The sequence below is a fragment of the Patiria miniata genome, unplaced genomic scaffold (assembly GCF_015706575.1).
Source record: "Patiria miniata isolate m_02_andy unplaced genomic scaffold, ASM1570657v1 HiC_scaffold_1, whole genome shotgun sequence".
Classification (NCBI taxonomy): Eukaryota; Metazoa; Echinodermata; class Asteroidea; order Valvatida; family Asterinidae; genus Patiria; species Patiria miniata.
The window spans coordinates 25,727,618-25,737,874 of NW_024037047.1; the positions used below are offsets into that span (position 1 = coordinate 25,727,618).

General features: G+C 38.9%; 1 long non-coding RNA gene across 1 annotated transcript; it reads left to right on the forward strand.

Annotated features, from left to right (window-relative positions):
* Window positions 1-8,349: 8,349 nt before the first annotated feature.
* On the forward strand, window positions 8,350-9,800 carry LOC119726628. The gene is made up of 2 exons (XR_005270848.1): window positions 8,350-8,456; window positions 9,690-9,800. It is a non-coding gene; the product is annotated as an uncharacterized LOC119726628 (long non-coding RNA).
* Window positions 9,801-10,257: the final 457 nt, after the last annotated feature.

Consider the following 10,257-nt stretch of genomic DNA (forward strand, 5'->3'; position numbering starts at 1 on the left):
GTCAACAAAATTTGTCCTGCGAAAACTAACATATTACATTTTCAGAATTCAGACGTACATGTGATTTGTGTTATTAAACACAAAGAGCATCAATATCGGACGGGTGATAGTTTCAAGCAAAAACAACCCAACGATGTACTTATTATGAGCTATACAGCTCGCGCGTCGAGTGCATATCTCTCTAAAAAAAAACATAACCATCAGTACGTGGTCCTTACAAAATTGGCGCAATCATCTGTCATTGATTTTCTCACGTTAAATTGCGGCACTAACAAGTTGTCAAGAACCAATTTCGATTCGTCTTTGTGTCAGCCACGATTGAAAAAAAAAAGACCAGCAGTGTGTAACTTGTGACCTGTCGTGTTTTACAACAGACAGGTCTCGGTAACATTTCTAATATAATCATAAGCATAGTACATAGGCTGTACAATATGATGAGCCATTATTTTGATAACATAATTAGCGCCCTCTGTAGTTACAGAAACTTTTTATTGCAACGCCCTCGCTTGGTTCCTTAACTTTCCTGCAATCACATTCTAGCATAACTAGCTACATTGGCCAGGAACATTCCAACATACCTTGCATTCCAGAATATTGTTAACACTTTCTGAGCTGCATTGCGTGCTGCATAACTTAGCTTTCGTGTAATGACAAGGCATTGCTAGAGACACTCATCCACTTGCTTGCGATCAGACCACACCTACAATTTAGAAGTGCTCTGATTATAGCTCAACTACAGCTAGTTGGGGACAATTTCCCCTTCGTTTGGTGGTGGCACGACCGTTGTTCAGCCTAGGCGGTGAGTACACACCTAATTTTTATATCTTTCTTTTCAATTTTTATTGTAAATTTTGTAGAAGCCTTGTGTAAAGATACTATGGATAGATTTTCACATAATACAAAGGGTTTGATTCTCTTCAATTGTAATGATGCTTGAAAGAGAAGTGTTCTCGATATTAAAGAGAATACATGCTATAAAATATCACCTTTACCCACCAGCTTTAGGCATAATTGGCCATAATTGTAAGGTGAATTAGCAAGAAATGTAAAGCAATAACTAAAGTAGAACGTGCTTCTTCAAGTTTCTCTTATTACCTGATGCTTAAGTAAACTAAAGCACTGTTTCAGAGACCATGGGCAGTATTATGCACCATGAGGCTCCGCCAAATATTAGTTTAAATGTTAGAATTATCTTATTAGTTTTGTAACTGATTGGATTTTGTTAAGCAAGGAAAAATTAAATGGATGACAACCAGTTTCCACGATGGCAAGTTTTACAAATATATGTACACATTCCAAATAGCTTTAGTTAAATAATTAAATTCCTGGATGTTGAAGTTTTTCCAATTTTATCAGCAAAAGCTAAGATTAAAACATGCAACAGTAACTTTATGTACCCGACATGAAACAGTCGTTGTATACAACCATGTGCTTTACCCGCAAACGTTTTCACCAGATTGATACGATAAATGAATCCCAAATTACCCTTTTTTGATTCAGCACATGGACTTGAGATTTGCACAATGGAAACAGGGATGATAATGAGAGAATATGGCATAGTAATTATGTAATATATCTAGCAAATTTATCCTTAATAGTTAGAGTTTGGGACACGATTTAATCTAACTACCTACACGTTTGGTGGCGGACCCGAAAAGGACCGTTTCGCACAGCGCATTATAAGATGGCAAGCCACATGTGATATAAATAGACATGATGGAATCACGGTTTTGCATAAACACTACGGTGTGTCCTAAAGGACACGGACTCTGACAATAATAATTATTCGCTGGCTTATTATTAATGGATGGATTTGGGATTTTATAATGCATTTATTGCATATCCTTGGAGCTTTGATAAGAAAATATATTGAACCTCTTTTAGGATTATATGGTACAATTGTTACAGATAAATTAACGTATTTACATTGCGGAGCTAAGCTGTAAATGCTGAATTGAATTGCTATGTACATGTATTTTTAAATGATAACAAACTAATGAGATGTCCATTAAGTAGTTACCCAAAACAAATATAGGACAACTAAGTTTTGCACTACTAGTGAAAGGTCCCAACTAAATTGAGTATTGAAGCGGAACATATTTTTTCTTTATTCTGCATTGAGTGTATATAAGAAATTGTAACATAGAAGTGAAGTTAATTGCTATCAACAAAATTAAGTTCAGCAACCGATAAATTTGTGTTATGTACAGGAACTGCCTGACGGATATACTGTAGATACATGTAAATACATAATTGAAAAGAGTGGAGCTTTGCCTTTTGTACACGTTTTAACAGAAAATTGGTGACAGATAGAATATTGGAAGCTCTACATTTTACCAAAATCCAACTGTCAGCTTTCAATTCTTGATTTTTTTGCATATTATATACCTAAGCATTTAACAATCATTGTCATCCTTTACTGTTCTTAGTGTAAGCAGACGTTCGTAAATTTATAATAACCTTGGCGCAGTCTTTTCTCTTTTTATTTTGTTTGTGTGCATACAGGTTATTCGTGTATTGACACCTGCCGGGGTGACCAACGATCGTGCCATTCCACTCTTCACTCTGCTACATTGACTGTCGTCAGTGGACTTATGCCTCTGCATTGCACTTGTTGACGTACCGCTCACTGCTACTCGTTGCTTGTCGTAACATACAACGCTTGGTGCAAGTTAAGGTATAAGTGCATGCGATTTCCGTTCGCGAATTTGAGCTGGCACAGCGCATCATTTTTTTCACATGTATTAACCTTCTTTCCCCATTGTAGATAGATAGAATTAGTCAAGTTGAGAAATGGATTCTGAAGAGGTAGATTCAGGGCCTAGTGTCTCAAAACTAATGTCTGAGATCCAGGAACTTCGTGAACTTGTTCAGGAAAATCAAGCAACATCTTATAAGGCGAAAAAATCCAGTCCTAGTTACTTGGTAGTTCCTAGTCAGAAGATTTCTTCTTTTTCTGGGCAAACTGTGACTAAATTAGAAGATTGGATATATGACATAACCACAGCAATTAAGTCTCGACCTTTGACGAAGGAAGCTGAAGTTGATTTTGCCTTACAACATCTTAGTGGTCCAGCCCGTGAAGAAGTTAAATATCATAGGAAGGATAATCTTGATGAGGTATTCTCAGTCCTAAGAGAGGTTTTTGGCGATCAAGGCTCAAATGTCCAACTACAAAGAGTTTTTTTTGAAAGGAAGCAGAAGTCTGAAGAAAATTTGAGAGATTTTTCTCATTCTCTTTTGGATTTATTTGGACGGGCAGCCCGTAAATCTCCTCAACTTATGGAGAAACGGGAACATTTGCTCAAGGATCAGTTTGCAGAAGGTGTTTCTGATGTCCTTCTCAGAAAGTATCTTAAAAGTAAGATACGAGAGTCTCCATCCTTAGAATTCTTTGAACTTCGGACAGAGGCCATCGAATGGGCAGAAGAAGGAGAAAAGCAGGAGGCAACAAACATCCAGATACCCAAACAGGTTCAAGTTGAAGCAGCAACTGCTAGGTCAGACACCAAGACACTTATTGATCTAATGTATAAACAACAGAAACAAATGGATACCCAACAGAAGCAAATTGAGGATCTGACTAAACTGATGCATCAAAAGCTCACAGATATATCCAGAAGTCCACAAGCATACAACAGAACACCAAACAACAACAGAATCAAGTGTGATCATTGTAACAAAGCAGGCCACACTAAAGACAACTGCTACAAACGACAGATACAAGACGCAAACAACACCATTGAAGAACTTCGCAAAGTAATCAATGCACCAAAGTCCACACAGGAAAACTAGACACTCTCTGCGAATTGGGTCCCTCGGCAGAGAGGGAGGTTGTGGACCCTACTTCAATTTCGTCATGTCACGCCACTTTTGGGGAAGGTAACAAGTTGGTTGCTGATTGTCCTATACTCACTATAAAACTGGGAGATATTGATGCCACCTGTCTGATTGACACTGGATCCATGGTCTCAACTGTCACAGAGGACTTCTTTCGCAACCATTTGCAACCAACAGGAAGCACTATTAAGCAGAACAGTCCCTGTCTTCGTATAACGGCAGCAAATGGCTTAGAGATTCCTTATGTTGGATACATAGAAGTTGATGTAAATTGTGATGGTATTGTTTTGAGTCAAATGGGATTCTTAGTTGTCCGTGATCCACTGGATGTAGAATGTAAAGAGCAGAAGCACAAGGTTCCAGGAATTCTTGGAATGAATGTGTTGGCATTTTTGGTCGATTCCCTGACAGATAGTTGTCTCAGGGAGTCTTCCCCTTTGCATTTTCTAAGATCTGTTTTGAGCATGCAGATTGAGGCGCAGGTTAAGGAGCAAGAGATGGTTGCCATTGTAAAATCTTGTAACCAGGTAGTATACATCCCTCCAGAAACGTCAGTCACGGTGATGGCCAGAGTGCCACAAGATCTTCCTTTTCAACTGGCAGTAGTCGAACCACTGCGGAATAGCGATCATTTTCCTGTAGGGATTCTTGTAGCTTCTACATTAGTTGAAGTGAAGAAGTCTTTTCCGGTGAGAATAGACAACATTTCTAGGTCTGGTTATACTCTCCATCCCAAGACTAGACTTGGAGTGTTACGTTCAGTTGACAGTGTGGGGCAGGACTCAGGTGAATTAAATTTCACAGTAACTGCAAGTGAAATTCGTGTCGATCGAGCAGATACGAGCACCGCCTTGCCAGTTCCAATAGATTTGTCTGAGTTTGAGGGTGACGACCAGCAGATGGAGAAGATACAGAAGTTGCTAGAAAAACATAGAGATGTGTTTGCCACTCATGATCTTGACCTAGGTGACACTGACACCGTAGAACATCACATAAAAACAACAACTTCAGAACCTACAGCACAAACATTCAGGCGCATTCCACCTAATCAATACAACGAAGTGAAGAAACACATCCAGAAACTTCTTGACCACAACATCATACATGAAAGTTTTAGCCCATATGCCGCTCCCATTGTGTTGGCTAGGAAGAAGGATGGTTCTTTACGTATGTGTGTAGATTATAGGCGCCTAAACGAAGTCACAAAGAAAGATGCTTTCCCTCTTCCACGTATTGATGAACTCATTGACGCTCCAGTCGGTGCCAAGTTTTTCTCTTCCTTGGACTTGGCCAGTGGATATCATCAGGTTAGAGTAAGAGATGAAGATAAAGAAAAAACGGCATTTGTGACACCTATGGGGTTATACGAATATACTAGAATGCCATTTGGCCTCTGTGGAGCACCAGCTACTTTTCAGAGACTTATGCAGAGATGCATGGGAGATCTTATGTATCAGATGGTCTTTGTCTATCTTGACGACATTTGCATCTTTTCCAAGACCTTTGATGATCATTTACAGCATCTTGACACTGTTTTTAACAGACTGAGAGAACATAAACTCAAGTTGAAGCCTTCCAAGTGCCACTTGTTCTGCAAGAAAATATCTTATCTGGGTCATGTGTTATCTGAAGATGGTGTTTCATCGAATCCCGACAAGACCAAAGCCATTGTCGACTGGCCTGTTCCTCGTACAGTCAAGATGCTGCGAGCCTTTTTAGGTTTTGCGAGCTATTATCGACGTTATGTCCCTAACTTTGCAAGGATTGCGAAGCCACTACATACTTTGGTTGGTCAGTGTCGTAGCAGTTCTCCAAAAGTTTTCCGAAAACATTGGACTCCAGAATGTCAAACAGCCATGGATGAACTGAAATCCAAGTTTGTTAACCCACCTATTTTGTCATTTGCAGACTTCACTAAACCCTTTATTTTGGATGTAGATGCTAGTCTGAGTGGGTTAGGTGCTGTGTTATCTCAGATCCAGGACAATCAGGAAAAGGTCATAGCGTATGCGAGTCGTTCTCTTCGAGAAAACGAGAAAAAGATGGAAAACTACAGCTCAAGAAAACTGGAAATGATGGGACTAAAATGGGCCATAACAGAGAAGTTCAAAGACTACCTATATGGATCTACTTTCACTGTTAGAACCGACAACAATCCTTTGAGTCACCTTAGCACAGCAAAACTTGGAGCAACAGAACAGAGATGGGTTTCAAGTCTGGCACCATTTGATTTTAATATAGTCTATCGTCCTGGTCGTGCCAATCGAAATGCTGACGGCTTATCTCGACAGTGCTCGATAGAAACTGAAGACAGCTGCACAATTTCTGAAATGGTAGCAATAAGTGGAAATGCTCAGTTTCCCTTCACTCCTTTGCCAGTGGATTTGCAGGTGAAAATGTCGGAGAATGTCGTTGACCTTGGTCCAATGCGAATTCAAGCAGAAATTGGCTCCACTATATCTGCCTTTCCATCTTTGTCAAATTCCGAACTGATCAAATTACAGGAAGTTGATCCAGACATACACCGCTACTTAGGTTACCACAACTCCAAAGACGCAGATAAAGCCAGTAGGAAAACAGAATCGTCCGCTGTAAAAGTTCTTTTGAGACAGACTAAACATCTTTCACTTCGAAATGGTGTTTTGTACAGGGAGGTAACGGATCCTAAACTTGGTCCACTACATCAGCTAGTTCTGCCTTCATCACTCAAGTCGAGAATTCTTACAAGCTTACATAATGACTTTGGGCACCAAGGAGAAGAGAGAACAATGTCATTGGTTCGTCGTCGTTGTTATTGGCCGCATATGTACCGTGATGTGAAGAAATGGGTTCATGAGTGTGAGCGCTGCTCGGTTGCCAAACTACCTACACCAACTGTGAGAAATCCTCTGGGACATTTGGTCGCCTCAAAGCCTTTGGAGATCATTGCTATTGATTTCACATTGTTAGAACCATCCACAGACCATACAGAAAATGTCTTGGTGATCACGGATATTTTTACAAAGTTCACTGTAGCTGTTCCAACAAAGGATCAAACTGCAAGGACTACAGCTGCTGCATTAGTCAAAGAGTGGTTCATGAAATATGGGGTTCCTCGACGTATTCATTCTGATCAGGGTCGTCAGTTTGAGAGTGTGCTAATTCAGCACTTTTGCCAGATAGACCGGTTGCCCCAGATCCTGAGGCAAGACCCCCTCCAAAGCCTTCATTGAGACGTCAACTTCCACAACGACCTCCAGTTGCATTGCGTCGATCTCGACGAACTACAAAGGGTCAACACAGTAATCCACATCGTGAACCACGCTCAGTCTTGAATCGCCAACATATCGCATTTGATAGCAACAGACAAATAATATTGCTATTGATCTTTCTTGTGATCCTTCTTGTAGCAATTAACATTGGACAAATAGTTGGATATTTTCATTTACTCTGGCTATTTCCATCATGTATCCTTGTCATATTGATCCAGCCATGTTTTCAGTGGTGTTGGCGACACAGGATGAGAATTGTTGATGTTGTAACGTTCATGAAGTCATTGGATGGTTGACTACAGTGGTTTAGTTATGAAGTTTGTACATATTTTTAACATACATTTATAAATTAGCTTTAATCAAGGGTAGATTGAAGTAAATTTAAATAAGGCCATAGTGTCGAGGTTACTTCGCATATTTAGATGTGACCGCATTGTCAGTTTAATTAGCAAATTGTAGGTATTGTCAAGTTTCTTATCAGCCGTTTACATGCCCTATTCGCAGAATGACTAGAAGGTTTCATCAGTGCATTGAGGTTAACTCGTTTCTAGGGACATCCTAGGTTGGACTGTTTTGTATAATACCCTCCTAGATAGTTCTATCATACTAGGGGACATTTGGTTTGAATAGTAGCCTAGTTTATCATCTTTATTGTGATATTTAGAACATCTTTATATTAGTCCATGAGGTCAACTCGCTCTTAGTGATATACTGAGTCTGGACTACAAGATATTTCTAATTGATATTGATCACTAGGTATTCACCATGCAGTATCCTCTAGGAAGATTCTAGGATAAGTTGGCATTTGTAGAGGCAGAAACTTGAACTTGTACATACTACCATCTAACTACTGCTACTTATTCCTCATAGTCTACTTATTCCTCGTATAGTTTTCTTTTTTTTTTTAAATTAGGGGGTGAGTGTGACCTGTCGTGTTTTACAACAGACAGGTCTCGGTAACATTTCTAATATAATCATAAGCATAGTACATAGGCTGTACAATATGATGAGCCATTATTTTGATAACATAATTAGCGCCCTCTGTAGTTACAGAAACTTTTTATTGCAACGCCCTCGCTTGGTTCCTTAACTTTCCTGCAATCACATTCTAGCATAACTAGCTACATTGGCCAGGAACATTCCAACATACCTTGCATTCCAGAATATTGTTAACACTTTCTGAGCTGCATTGCGTGCTGCATAACTTAGCTTTCGTGTAATGACAAGGCATTGCTAGAGACACTCATCCACTTGCTCAGACCACACCTACAATTTAGAAGTGCTCTGATTATAGCTCAACTACAGCTAGTTGGGGACAATTTCCCCTTCGTTTGGTGGTGGCACGACCGTTGTTCAGCCTAGGCGGTGAGTACACACCTAATTTTTATATCTTTCTTTTCAATTTTTATTGTAAATTTTGTAGAAGCCTTGTGTAAAGATACTATGGATAGATTTTCACATAATACAAAGGGTTTGATTCTCTTCAATTGTAATGATGCTTGAAAGAGAAGTGTTCTCGATATTAAAGAGAATACATGCTATAAAATATCACCTTTACCCACCAGCTTTAGGCATAATTGGCCATAATTGTAAGGTGAATTAGCAAGAAATGTAAAGCAATAACTAAAGTAGAACGTGCTTCTTCAAGTTTCTCTTATTACCTGATGCTTAAGTAAACTAAAGCACTGTTTCAGAGACCATGGGCAGTATTTTGCACCATGAGGCTCCGCCAAATATTAGTTTAAATGTTAGAATTATCTTATTAGTTTTGTAACTGATTGGATTTTGTTAAGCAAGGAAAAATTAAATGGATGACAACCAGTTTCCACGATGGCAAGTTTTACAAATATATGTACACATTCCAAATAGCTTTAGTTAAATAATTAAATTCCTGGATGTTGAAGTTTTTCCAATTTTATCAGCAAAAGCTAAGATTAAAACATGCAACAGTAACTTTATGTACCCGACATGAAACAGTCGTTGTATACAACCATGTGCTTTACCCGCAAACGTTTTCACCAGATTGATACGATAAATGAATCCCAAATTACCCTTTTTTGATTCAGCACATGGACTTGAGATTTGCACAATGGAAACAGGGATGATAATGAGAGAATATGGCATAGTAATTATGTAATATATCTAGCAAATTTATCCTTAATAGTTAGAGTTTGGGACACGATTTAATCTAACTACCTACACGTTTGGTGGCGGACCCGAAAAGGACCGTTTCGCACAGCGCATTATAAGATGGCAAGCCACATGTGATATAAATAGACATGATGGAATCACGGTTTTGCATAAACACTACGGTGTGTCCTAAAGGACACGGACTCTGACAATAATAATTATTCGCTGGCCTATTATTAATGGATGGATTTGGGATTTTATAATGCATTTATTGCATATCCTTGGAGCTTTGATAAGAAAATATATTGAACCTCTTTTAGGATTATATGGTACAATTGTTACAGATAAATTAACGTATTTACATTGCGGAGCTAAGCTGTAAATGCTGAATTGAATTGCTATGTACATGTATTTTTAAATGATAACAAACTAATGAGATGTCCATTTTTGTTTTCTTTAATTCCACAGACGTACAACTGTATACCCATTTGACTGTCGTTTTTTTGTATATATATTCGAGAGAGCCACAACTGTATATTTTGTATAGATTCATCCGAATAAATTAATCAAATCTAGTCATCTCTCCGTGTCCACTCGCTTCACATCAATATTTATTAACTATAAGTAGCCTTCGGCCACATGAGGAGTTCCCTGCTAGACCAAACCAATAACTCTTCCCTTGGCTACACTGCAGTAGGCCTACTCCCAATACGACATGGACTGGATTCTGCCAATTGGGTTGAACAATTATTCAGCATCGGTCTAGATTCTTTCAACCGGGTCCAACTTCGTTAAAGTCCCACTATTATTAACTAGAAGGCACTCAAAGAGCTCAAACCTCCACAATCAATTCCCCGCCATATTGTCAGTACACCCAAAAGAATTACTGGCATATCCACTCGACTTACATTTCATAATGTTATCGACACTCAAAATGTGAACAGCATTTCTCATAGTACCTTTAAAAAAGAGAAACTAGCAGATTTTGTCAAGTGCATCTGGCAGAATTGTGCCATTTCCATACGGTCACCCTGGT